The 13,507-nt window shown below is 42.4% G+C and overlaps 1 long non-coding RNA gene across 1 annotated transcript in view; it reads right to left on the bottom strand.

Annotated features, from left to right (window-relative positions):
• LOC122531801 overlaps positions 1–4,444 on the bottom strand; it is an 8,040-nt gene extending 3,596 nt beyond the window's left edge. Inside the window, exons 1-2 of the long non-coding RNA XR_006307402.1 lie at positions 4,434–4,444; positions 4,073–4,076 (exon numbers count right to left, since the gene is read on the bottom strand). This is a non-coding gene — a long non-coding RNA (uncharacterized LOC122531801). The remainder of the gene's footprint in view (positions 1–4,072; positions 4,077–4,433) is intronic.
• Between the last annotated feature and the right edge of the window lie 9,063 nt (positions 4,445–13,507).

Raw genomic sequence — 13,507 nt, 5'->3', positions numbered from 1 at the left:
GGAATATATTTTACCTTAATACGAATAGTAATATTTAGAAACGTTCAGAATCTCTTTTCCCTGAAAATCACATTTTTCAACACAGTTCTATTTAAACGCCTTAACCACTTGCGCTGGCAAGCGATCTGCGGACCATAACGAGTGACCAAACTCGTATAATAATTCGTCGCTTTCTTTTATAACAACCCGCCGATATGATATCACTATAGATAGAAATTATTAAGAAGCAATCAATTTATTACTTTAGTTTGCCCAGGTTATACTTAAATATACATAAAACTGAGAAAGTATTGCAATTTCGAGGCGAAAAGATTCTGGACGTGCGTGGCACGTCGTTCCAGCGCAAGAGGTTAAGGAGGTTAACTCGTCTATCGAGGATGCCGTTGACTCGACGTTTCGTTACTCCTCTCGGGCAATTTGCGCGCGTCGAGCTCGTAGGTATATCGTGCAATTTTAAACAATTTGTAACCAAAAGCGCGATACAAGATTTCTTTCGGATTCTTATGGAACGTGGCAGCGAAAGTAAATCGCTGTGTTTGCATTTCGTTTGGTAACGAACAAATGATACGATTTTTCGCCGATACTCGCGTGACTCGCGTGACAATAATGGCAATCGTAACAACACGGCGAAGGAGTTCGATAATGAAGAGTCCATTAATGAGCTGAACGCGAAGACAAGAAGAACGAGACAAAGAAAGAGAGAAAATGGTGAGACAGTTTGACGAGGCGAGCCTGTGTTGCGCGAGTCGTAGCAGGCACTAACTAACTTTAACCAGTCGCAACGGCTCGGTAATTGTCGCAAATTGACCAGCGGGACCCCAAACGTGGAACGGCAGGATCGTCGTCGCAGCCATGCCTCGTCAATGCATGGAGTAAATCACGCGCGAGAATCTCAACAAACACGAAACGCGCTTCTTTTTCTCCCGCAAATGCGGAAACGAACACGAACCGTGCAGTGGTAAAGATAAACGACGACAACACGCGCGAGTTTTCCTTCTCGACGAAGAAATTTGAATTTCCCGCCGTTGGTACTTTGCAAACAGGCGATCAGCTGATTTCACATATTCGTGTGTGTGTATATATATATATATATATATATATATATATATATATATATATATATATATTTATACATATATTTCCAATATATATATATATATATATTTCCAAAGACGAAAATCCCCGACCGATTGGGATCAATTTGTCTTCGTCGACCATTAATTCCACGACTTCGTAGCGGAGCTTCGATTAACCCTCTCTGTCTTCGTTTCGGAGTTTCAAACGAATCAATTTCGATTCGATCCTTTCGTGCCTCTTCTCCAACTTCCGACACGTTTACTTTCGTCTAACGACGTTACTCTTAGAGTAAGAAATATTTCAAGATTATCCGAAATAAGTTCCTCAATTCTTAGAATAACGGCGCTTGCTCCAATTGAAAAAAATCTCGCGTCATTTCTTAGAATTAAAAAAAATCGAAGAACTCCAACGGATCAAAGAACCAAGATAAATTTTTATGCACATACTAGAAACTGTTTCCTTCCAACAATACACGATGATGGATTAACCACTTGCGCTGGCAGCTAATTGCGGACCATAACGAGTGACCGAACCGTATACAATAAATCGTCTTCTTTTTGAATTCATCGGTATGTCACTGGATAGAAATTACTGAGAAGTAACAAATTTATTATTTGTTTCGCACAAGTTACACTTAAATATACTTAAAACTGGATAAACATTGCAATTTTCGGAACAAAAGAAATTCTCGTCAATCCAGCGCAATGGGTTAAGGCTTCTTTAACCACTGACTGCGGACCATAACGAGTGACCAAAACCGTATACAATAATTCGTCGCTATATTTCTGTACTCGTCGGTACGATAGAAATGATTGAGAAGCAATAAATTTATTATCTATTTTGCCAAATTTTATTATTTATTTTGGGCCATACTTAAATGTAACTTGAAACCGCGAGAATATTGCAACTTTGAGGCAAAAAAACTCTCGACGTGGGTGGCGCAAGAGGTTAAATATATTCCAATCGACAGTCGTTCCTAAAGATAACATGAAATCTGACGTACGATTGAGGAATGACGATTCATCGTCATCTACTTTTTTCGAAGGAAAATTCCTACAGCCACAAATCCTACAGCCTTTCGGATCGTTTGGTCGACGAGGTCAACGAATTCGAGTTAACGAGAAGCCGGTGATCTGGACGAGACTTGGACAGAACCGCTCGGATCTCGCGAGGTTCGCGAATTGACTTGCATAACCGGCACGTAGCAGCGCGATAAAAAAACGCGGCTTCGTGCTGCGGGGCTTATTTTTAGTTAGGGCCGTACGTTGGGTCGTTCGTCTTCGACTGTTTCGAGCTTGGCGAGCGAGATGAATTCTGCCGAGTCGCTCAAGTAGGAAAATAAACGGCGCGACCTCGCGAGCGCGGTGACGCCTCGTGATCGTGGCAAGGTGTTCGACCCGCGAGTTTTCAGCCCTCCCCTCCCCCAATTTTCTTTTCTCTTCTCTTCTCTTACCGGACACTCGTCACAAGACAAGTAGAGTATCATAATAAATAAAAACACGCTTCTACGTTTCATTCGGTTTTCGTGTGTACGGACTGAACATAATCATAACTTATAAATTCAGCTGTTTTTTTTTATTTTAAGTTACCTGATTGAACGACAGGAGGATCTCGACGATTAATTATCGTCATGTATTCTTAGATTGTTTTAATACGTTCGATACGACTTTTTGTTTATTCTGTTTCTTTCTCCGACACTGCACTAGCTGCCACCATGTTTTGTAACAAAAAGAGGTATTCGACGTGTCAAAGCGAAAATATGTAACGATAATTAATTGTCGAGGAGAAGCTGAATTTATAGGTTATGAAAACGCGTGGCCGCTGACGCACGCGCGAAAAGAGGTTATTTCTGTAAATAGAAATTTGACAAAGTGACAAAATTTGAACAGAAACTTGTCGCAAACGTGACAAATCTTCGTTCGAAAAATTGAATCAAATGTGTACTAGCCAGTGACTAGCCGGGAAAATCGTTTGATCAAGAGAAATCCGGAGTCAAGAGAAAAGAGGGGCGAACAAGTGAAATTCGCGTGGCTGAATTTCATTTTTCAAAGAACGACTCGTGCAAAGGAGACAACATCTCTTATTAACCTCTTGCGCTGGCAACTGATTGCGGACCATAACGAGTGACCAACACCGTATACAATGATTCGTCGCTTTTTTTTTGAACTTGTCGGTATGATATCACTGGAGAGAAATCATTGAGAAGTAATAAATTTATTATTTTGCCTGAGTTATACTTAAATATTATATATTAAAGTATAACATACATAATACTTAAGTAGTAATAATATTTAAGTAATATATAATTATTATATGTTAATATAAATATTATATTATACTTAAGACTGAGAAAATATTGCAATTTTGGGACAAAAGATTCTCGACGTGCGTTAAGGCTTCTTTAACCACTTGCGCTGGCAACTGGTTCGCGGACCATAACGAGCGACCGAACCGTATACAAATAATTCGTCGCTTTCTCTTACTTTTGAACTCGTCGATACGATATCATCGGATAGAAATTATTAAGAAGCAATAAACTTATCATTCGTTTTGCCTGGGTCACGTTTAAATATACTTAAAACTGAGAAAATGTTGCAATTTCGGACAAAAAAAAAAAAAAATTCCAGCGCGAGTGGTTAACGAGAGTGGTTCGCTCGTCGTGATATTAAACGGTTTCACTTTTTAACTTCTGATAACAATTTCCTGACAATCCACGACTGGATTTCGTTCGATCTCAAGAGAGAGAGAGAGAGAGAGAGAGAGAGAGACTCGCGGTCCGCACGTTCGAACGGAGAAACGGCGAATGATCACGCGAACCGCGGAGAGAGATCCAACACGCAGGAAAAAGAGACAGAGAGTAGGCTAGGTTGAGTTAGGTTAGCAAGTTAAATATGCGGCCGGTATTGTTAAAAATAGAGTGACGGCCGACCGCCGGGTTACTTGTGCAATCGAGCACGTGGGATCAGCCCCCTCTTCTCTTCCACGTCCCCACCACCCTGCTGCTGTTTCTCGATTCCTCTGATCCTCTCCGTGGAAAATTTGTCACCCATGCATCAACCCCCTCTCCCCCACGGACACTCCTGTACGATTTCTTTGCGACATGTGCGTGCGTGCGTGCGTGCGTGCGTTGCTTCGTAGGGGGCAAGAAGAGAAAATCAGTCAGAGAGCAAGCAAGACGAAGGAGGAGGATGTTTTGCTCTGGCAACGAATTTGGCACCGATCGAACGCGACACGCGTTCCTCGCCGCGGCCTTTGCCTCGTTCGCGCCCCACGTCTTTGAGAAAAAAAGAGGAGGGAGGGGAGGTCTTCGCTTTGGCATCGATCAAAAGAATCGTTTCGACGATGTGCTAAGTGACCGAACGCGCGCGGAGAGGGCGAATCGTCCAGTGAGAAGATCAGACTCTCAGAAACGAAGAAAGTCGTCGGGATTTTGGTTTTTTCAAACGAAACACAGATACACAGAGAGGAATTACCGAGAGAGGAAGAATTCGAGAGATAACAACGAGAATTTCAACGCACCGAGTAGTATAGTATAGACGGAAGTATGCTCGTTTGACGTCGATTGAAAGTAAAACGAAGTGTCAGACCGAGGGTTGCGCCCTTGACGCGGAAACGCGGCACGCGCAAATAACGCGCGTTACTCGTCAACACCGGACAGGCGAGGAGGATTTTGGCTGGGGTACAAACGAACGAGCCTCCGAGCGAGTTGGACGCGCGCGGCGCAGGAATCGCGTCCGTGTTAAAGAGATGAAGAAACGTAAACGCGTACACGTTTGTCCGTATTTCGGAGGGAAAAACTCGTACGGAGAAACTGGCGCGCGCACACACACACGCGCACGCACACACGCACGCACACACACAGAGTGGAAAAGAAGCGAGCAGCCAGTGTCCGGTTTCGCGGAGCGGGAAGAAATTGCGTCCCGGTCCGCGTGTGTGTACGTACCACGTACCGCGTTATGTTTGCCAGTGGTTTGTTCGTTCGAGCAACGACAGAGCGGTTATGTAACGAACCAAAGCGACGATCGACGCTCGTAACCTACCATCTAGCTACCTACCCCTGCGCCTCTGAAAATTGATCGATCGTGCGATCCGCGAGCGTCGTTCTTTCTCTATCTAACTCTCTCTCTCTCTCGACGGTCTCTTTCGTTCTACCGTTCGAACGAAAATGGACAGAAACGAACGGGGCGCCGTGAATAAGTAACGACGCCCGTCGTTCGTGCAGTTTGTCACGTTGGTGGCTTGACATTTCGCGCGGTTTCATTCTTAGAAAACCTATTCGCGATTTCCTGTCCGCGGACTTGGTTCGATACCTCACGTCAGCTGCGGCAGAGGCCTGTATAGATATATATTCGAGGGATCCTCCTGTTGACACGTCTCTCGATCGGAATCAAACAGCGTCTACATCTCGATTTCCGAACCTCGTCGTACCACGGACCTTTCCACCTGGCGACAAATTTCTGTCGCGTCGTAGGCGAAGAAGGGGGGGGGGGGGCGGTCGGAGGGGGGAGGGGAAGTTGGGAAAATAGAAGAGGATATATCTGCTGTGGCGATCTCGCGGCGCGACTGTTCCGGCAAAAAAATGGTCGGTTGTGTCTAAACAACGCGCGATTGGCACTGGCACACTGACACTAGCGGCAGAAGCGTTGCACTCGCACTGGCGAGCCGTGGATCGTCGTCGCCTGGTCGTCCGCGAAGATCGCGCTCGCTGCAACGCATCGGCACGGCCTCGCCGTCACGATGCCCCCGCGTCACACCGCCACGCCTCGCCCCGCCGCGCCTCGCCACGCCACGCCACGCCGCGCCTCGCCTCGCCTCGCCCCGCCGCACCTCGTCCCCTCCCTCCAACACGCGCTGCTTCCTCTCATTCACCCGTTCGATTTTCGAGTCGCGATTTCTGCTCGTTCGATTCCGCTCGTTACTGTGGACGGACGATGACGCCCGAACCAGCCAATTGCACGCGATTCTGCCTTGTCACTCGATAGTTTTCTCCTTCCCTTTCTCTTCTTTCTTCTCTCTCTCTCTCTTTCTCTTGCTCTTGCTCTCTTTTTATCGTGGTGTGTCTCGATCGTACGACGCGGTGTCGTGCGCGATATCTGACCGATAACAGCCAGACGAGCAAATTATCGTTGATCGATTTATACGAGGTACGCGCACCGACGGAACGTTGATTAATTGGCAAGGATCAATCGAACGAAGAGCCTAAGCTCTTCTTACCGAGTGGCCGGTAAAATTACCAGACACGCGCGATGCCGTGCGAGAACTAAGTAAATCTCTCGCTTCGCAAAAAAAAAAAAAAAGAAAAAAAAAAATCGAAACTCAAGGTGAGTCACCTCTTTGCTTCTTTGTTTCGGCGTGTTTGTCGTTCGAAACTTCGTCGAACGAACCCGATTCTGTTAACCTGTTGCGCTGGAATGCCACGCACGTCGAGAATATTCTCTCCCAAAATTTGCAATACTTTCTCAGTTTCAAGTATATTTACGTACAACCCGGGCGGAACAAATAATAAATTTATTGCTTCTCAATCATTTCTATCCAGTGATATCATCACCGACGAAAGAAAATATCATACCTTCAAAAAGAAAAAAGAAAGCGAATTGTATACGCGGTTTTGGTCACTCGTTATGGTCCGCAATCAGTTTCAGAGAAGCGGTTTCCAAAGATAGAAAAAAAAAACCTTCGCCGCTGGAAAGAGTTAGGCCCGATCTCGTGAATATTCATGACCCGCGTTACCGAACGCAGGTAAAAACATCGGGTTGCCGGGTATCGTAAGACGTGACGTCGGTTCGAAGCGACACGAAAAAAAAAAAAAAAAGAAGAAGAGGGAGAAACTCCGACAGAAGAAATGCCAAAGCGTTACGCGAGTGTTCGGTCGCGTTTTGCGGAAACGGCGATTCCGTGTTGTCGTGAAATTTCATGCTGTGGGGGGAGGGGGGGAGGGGCGGTCGCGTGAGGTTTTGCGCGCATTTCCGGGAAATTGCCAAACGCGATCGAACGCACGATCCATGAAAGAGGAGGGGAAAAAAAAAGAAAAAACGAAAATAAACTCAATCACGTTCTAATCCACAAACTCGCGCCGATTTTTCTCTCTTCGCGCGTGTCGTGTTTTTACTCGCGTGGCGATCGATTCTCGAATGAAGTTGAAACATTATAATACTACCTCGTGATTTAACCTGAACGATGATGCTTCACGATCGTCGATCGATCCTCTGCCGATGCCTGTGCATCACTGGACGCGTATTGGATATAGGACGCACGATCGGTTCGGTTCGACTGCCGCGTTACACGCCGCGAAGAAAAAAAAGAAAAAAAGAAAAAAGTAAAAGAAGAAAACGAGGCTTTCTCTGATTGCGAGCGAGCACGAGGCGATTTAACTCGCGCCGCGGCACAACGCGCGCAACCGATTATCTGCCGGTTCGAAGATAAACCCACCATTACGAAATCTTTCGTGGGGGGAGAGGAAGACAGCCCGGTGGACTCAAAACCATCGGCCGCTGGTTCTTGCCCAACGACTATTATAATTGTTATGGCTGGATGTAAAATAGAAACGAACTACTCGGAGGAGGGAAACGGTGATAAATAAGTGGTGAGGAAAATAAATGAGAGAAAAATAGATAAAGCAGAGTGAGGCAGAAAGGGGAAGAAGTGTGACAAACACACGTGGGTTGTAAAATGGATGTAACAATCCAGACAGACAAGTAAGAAAACCGAGGGAAGAAGGAGAAGACGAAAATATACTTTGCAGGCTGCCCCCTCCCCCCTTTCACGAATTATTTCACGTGTGTTTCTTATCGTTTGAAATCTTCATCTGCGACAATTCGATCACTTTTTTTTTTTCTTTGTTCCAACGTGTTTTTCAATGCACGTTTTGTAAAAAAGCTCGGAGTGTCTGTAGTTTTATTGTTTGTTTTAATATTATTTTATATCCAAGCAACGTACAGTGTATGACAGTACACCACGTGTGATCTATTATAGATCTTATTCCGTGTTCTCGTTTTTTTTTTTTTTTTTTCACTTGGGATCTTTTCACGGGAAAGGTGAAGGCAAGAAAGTTCCTCGAATCCGAGGAGTCTAGCGGTTTTTCTGCCAGATAAGGCGTTATCTGCATTATCACCTATCACTTATCAGGGAATGCGTATTTTTAGAAAATCCCGAGTGTAGTTTTGTTAAATTTAAACGATGCAAGTTAACGATAATTAACGCTAGAACTAGCCGACAAGCAAAGCAGAAAATTTCCATCAGAGATGTCAAAGTAAAAGGAAATTTTGAAAATTAAAGTGAAGAAGGAAATGTTCGGGAAATTTTTGTAATACAATAGGGCAGGGTCTCTCAAAGTATTTAGTTAACTAAATCTCGGGGGTCGCGAAGGAATTTTAGCAAAGTTAAAAAATTAATATATTTGACTTTGTCTTTAATACATGGTGAAATTGTATATAGGAATAAATTTTCTTTACTAGTTTATATATATATATCTTTGTACCCAGGGTCACGAAAATAAAGGAGGTTGCCAAGTGGAAAAGTTTGAGAAGCCCTGCAACGGGGTACACTTACGTATTTTACGAAGGATCATTCAAAAATACACTGAAAAATCTCCAAAAACCTCTCCCACTGTTTTACATCTACAAAATATCCAACTCCAAGTAAAAATCATCAATTGGCCATTTTGACAATTTTATTTTTATCTGAGATTAGACCAAATATTAAGCGTGCCAGTGTCGAATAAAAAATCTACTTGCATGAAATAGATACAAAATCACAACACACGATTATTCTATCTTACTTCCAGCAAGTTACAAACAAAAAAAAAAAAAAGAAAAAAGAAGATGGCCAGAGGATCAAAAATTTTGTTTAACATTACAACGTTCAACGTGTTAACTACGTGTGACTTATTATAAATCCATATTCTGCATGGCTATCCTACGCTACTATTCTCTCTGCCGTTCTATTCTACTTTTTTGTCACGGCGCTCGGGACATCTACGCAGGCCACGGGTGGATCTTTTCGTGGGAAAGGCGAACGCGCAAGGAAGTTGAACCCCTCCCGAGATCAAATTAATCCCAACGGAAAGGAGGTGGGGATCGAGATAAAGGCCTGCGGCCCTTTTATATAACCGTTTACGGAGGTCGATAGTCGATAGAGGGAAAACCGGGCGTGTGTTCCAGCAGGGAAAACGAGCCAGGTCTCCCCGAGCTAGGTCTCCGTTTCGATAGCCTCCTCTCTCCGTTGACAAAGGGAGTTTACCCTCTCTGGCTTCGTACCCCGGATTCTAATATCAGAAATTCGATTCGCCGCGATTCGTCGCGCTCTCCACCCAACGTGCTCGACAAACGCGTGCATCACTCCATCGATACCATAGCCTGCGTCAACTTTTGCAATAAGTGCAACTTTATCTTGTCGATAATGTCGTGTATTATGCAATTGATGCGATGACGATAAGCAGACACCGAAATTCATCGTCCTCTCCGTTTCTTCTGCGTTGAGCTCGACTTCCGTCGAGAAGAACTCGCGAAATAAATAAATCGTCCGATTCTTAGTTGAGTGTTAATCAAGAGAACCATCTACGTAATAATATTGAAAAATTCGCAAGAGGTGTCTTTAAGGTGTTGAACAGCGAATATGCTATTTCCTCGTGATGAAATAAATAAATAAATCGTCTGATTCCTAGTTGAGCGTTAACCGAGAGTACTACGTGACGAAATGGAAAAATTCACGAAAAACAACTCTCTAGACGTTGGTCAATTCAAGTTAAGTAAGTTTCAAGCTGTAATAAATTACAGATATTACTTTTTCGAAACACCAATACGATTATTATTTACGACACTCCTTGCGATAAAACTTATAAAAGTAATTTATTACCTTGGAAACTAGGACGCATCACGCGTTTAGATAACGAAATTGAAAAAAGGGAAAAGAAACTCGTGAAAAGGTGAAGTCGTTTGATAGAATACACCGAGGTTGGAAATGTTACGTTTTCTCCCTGACTCGCGTTAATCCCTTGCGCTGGAATGACGTCGAGAACTTTTTGTCCCAAACTGCAACATTTTCTCAGTTTAGTATATTTAAATGTAACCCAGGCAAAACAAATGATAAATTTATTGCTTCTGTAATATCTTTAATAATTTCTATAATTCTATAATATCTTTAATAATTTCTATAATTCTATAATATCTTTAATAATTTCTATAATTTTATAATATCTTTAATAATTTGTATAATTTTATAATATCTTTAATAATTTGTATAATTTTACAATATCTTTAATAATTTCTATAATTCTATAATATCTTTAATAGTTTCTATAATTTTATATCTTTAATAATTTCTATAATTTTATAATATCTTTAATAATTTCTGTAATTCTATAATATCTTTAATAGTTTCTATAATTCTATAGTACCTTTAATAATTTCTATAATTCTATAATATCTTTAATAATTTCTATAATTCTATAATATCTTTAATAATTTGTATAATTTTATAATATCTTTAATAATTTCTATAATTCTATAATATCTTTAATAATTTTTTATAATTTTATAATATCTTTAATAATTTCTATAATTCTATAATATCTTTAATAATTTCTATCGACGAGTTCAAAAAGAAAAAGAAAGCGACGATATTATTGTATACGGTTTTTGTCACTCGTTATGGTCCGCGAACCAGTTGCCAGCGCAACGGTTTAAGAAAAGAGAAGTAACCAATTTTAGTATTTCGGGGATGAACTGCATATCTGGAAATCGGAAAATAATAAATCGTTGGAGTCAGTTGTTGTTCGACAAAGCGCAACGAGATTGCAATTTCGTTATTTTCTCTTCGATTCACCTCGCGATTCTACGATTTTACGTTCGTAAACAGAACTTGCTGTCGAAAAATAACTGATTCGATACTTCAAAAATCGTCCGGAATGAAATGAAATCGAATGGGAAAAAGGAAAAAATTCGTAAAAGACGAAATTGTTTGGATGGAACGTAACGAAGATAACAAACATCAGCGATTTCCCCACGAGGGAATTGTCTCGCAGTTATTTTGCCAACAGTTATTTTCTCTTTGATTCACCTGGCTTCACCTGTGGCAACTGTGTTTCGCGACAGTTGAAAGGAATTTGTTCACTTGAGAGACTCGTTCGAAAGAATCGTATTACTCCAGAAGTAAAATAGGAATCACGTGTAATGGAACTTGATGAAAAAAACGACCAGTTGATCAGTGATCCACATTTTAAAAGAGTCGTGTATTTTGCAACCCATTAGAGGGGACCCCTTTGGAAAAATACTTTATAATGGCACTCTCCCCCGGCACCGGTTGTCTCGTATATCGCCGGCCAACATAAAAATATCCAGCCGGCGTGCAAACGTGCTTTTCAAACGAGGACGTCGAACTCGCTCGCTGGGGTTCGTGGTCGACACGTGCAACTCGCGATCGCGAGTATATAATATCCGAAACGCGCGCGATTATCAACAACAAGCGAGCCGATTGCAAGGACCAAGGTGTCGTCAAATCCTTAAAAGAGTTTCTTGAACGAAACGACGAATTCGACGGGCGTTTAATTTAGCTGAAAGGTGAAATTCACGAAACCACGATGAAGACACTCGCGAATGACGACGCGTTGTTTCGTAAACGTGTAGAGAAATCTACAGAATAAAGAGAGAGAGAGAGAGAAAAAGCAACGTGAAGAGATGTCTAATTACTGAGAATGAAATTGACAAGCTTCACGGATCGTTGACAGACTGGATAGATCGTTGATCATGATCAAAGAGTAAATTGATCGCCATCAAAAGACTCGTTTCACGTGTCAGTGAAAAAAGTATTACGCAAGCGGTAACAAAATAAGCAGCGAAACAACTTGTAAAACTCACGATCTGTACACATCACTGTGAATTATGATAATTGTGGGTAACTGAGAATATTAAACGTTTGTTTCTCAGCTGCTTCTGACGAGCAGGAAATTGACGATCGTCACGTTGCCAGTGTACACGATATACGTACGTATATATTATAGATACGTGTTTCGCCTGATAACGAGCCAACCGAACTATACCTTGCGCTACAACGAAATTTCGCCCTATTTAGCGTTTCGATGAATTTATAATGAAGCAACCCGAAAATAAAAGCGGCGGAGAGCGTTGTGTACGGTTTGTATTTATAGCGGACAATGAGGGCCTCCTCTGGAGCCTGACGATAAACTATTCAGTTTTACGATGGCTGTAAAATTCGTGGAAGCTCGACAGCGGACATTTCAGTTAAAAATATTTAGCGTATTTGCGCAATCTGGTTTTTAAAACCGTTTCGAACTGTTTCAAGTCGATCTCTCCAGCTGAAAGCTTGATGCTACTTGAGCTTAACCTCTTGCGCTGGCAACCGATTGCGGACCGTAACGAGTGACCGAACCGTATACAACAATTTGTCGCTTTCTTTTTGAACTCGTCGTAATATCACTGGACAGAAATTATTGAGAAGCAATAAATTTATTATTTGTTTTGCCCGAGCTACACTTAAATATACTTAAAACTGGGAAAATATTGCAATTTTGGAACAAAATATTCTCGAGCGCAAGAGGTTAGGATTAACCGCTTGCGGACCGTAACGAGTGACCGAACCGTATACAACAATTCGCCTTCTTTTCGAATTCGTCGGTACATCACTATGTGATCGGTACATGAAATTACTAAGATGTAATAAATTTATCATTCACTTTGCCTGATTTATGTTTCAATGTACTTAAAACTGAGAAATTATTGCAACGTTGGGCCAAATATTCTTGACGTGCGTGGCGGAAGAGATTAAACGACGTTTTCTAGTAAACAGAACAATGCGACAGGATTTGCACACAAGGATGATTTATTCGATCCTCTTCCGAAAGAAGATGAATTAATGGCACCTTTTTCCCCCATTTTCTCCGCGAGAGTCTAATCTAAACTCTAAACAGCGCAGAGTTCAGGCAGCGAACTCGGTCGGTAAACAGGCGACACGGCTTTACCACCACGGTTTCACATTCTAAATCGAGTTTAAACGAGAACCTTCCCCCTCGGATCGTGGCCCTGCGCGATCATCGAGATTTTTTTTCAATCTCGTGCCGGTTGTTAATATACGCGATACTTTCGTCACCGTGGGATCAAAACCGAGCCACGAATTGGACAAATATCAATAGCTCTCTGTCAGCCAGCGTTAATTTATTTCGGTGTGCTTTGGCCTTGCTCTCGATCCGCCTATCAATCGAGCCGCTTTCTCGCACCTCTTTTTTCAATCCGTTTCTTCTGCAGGCTCTGTCACTATGCCTCCAACACTGCGGCGCGGTGGTCGTACGACTCTCAGCTCGATTTCATTCTCGTTTCATCCAATTCACACCCACAGAACTGTTTGAAGTTCCAACAACCAAGAGAGCACGTGCGAACTTTTTCTTTTTACGACCACTGCGACGTTTTTGCTTCCACGA

This window comes from Frieseomelitta varia, unplaced genomic scaffold, assembly GCF_011392965.1.
Source record: "Frieseomelitta varia isolate USP_RPSP 00005682 unplaced genomic scaffold, Fvar_1.2 scaffold_417, whole genome shotgun sequence".
Lineage (NCBI taxonomy): Eukaryota > Metazoa > Arthropoda > Insecta > Hymenoptera > Apidae > Frieseomelitta > Frieseomelitta varia.
The sequence above is the reverse complement of the archived record's forward strand: the minus strand, read 5'-3'. Positions and strand labels throughout refer to the sequence as shown.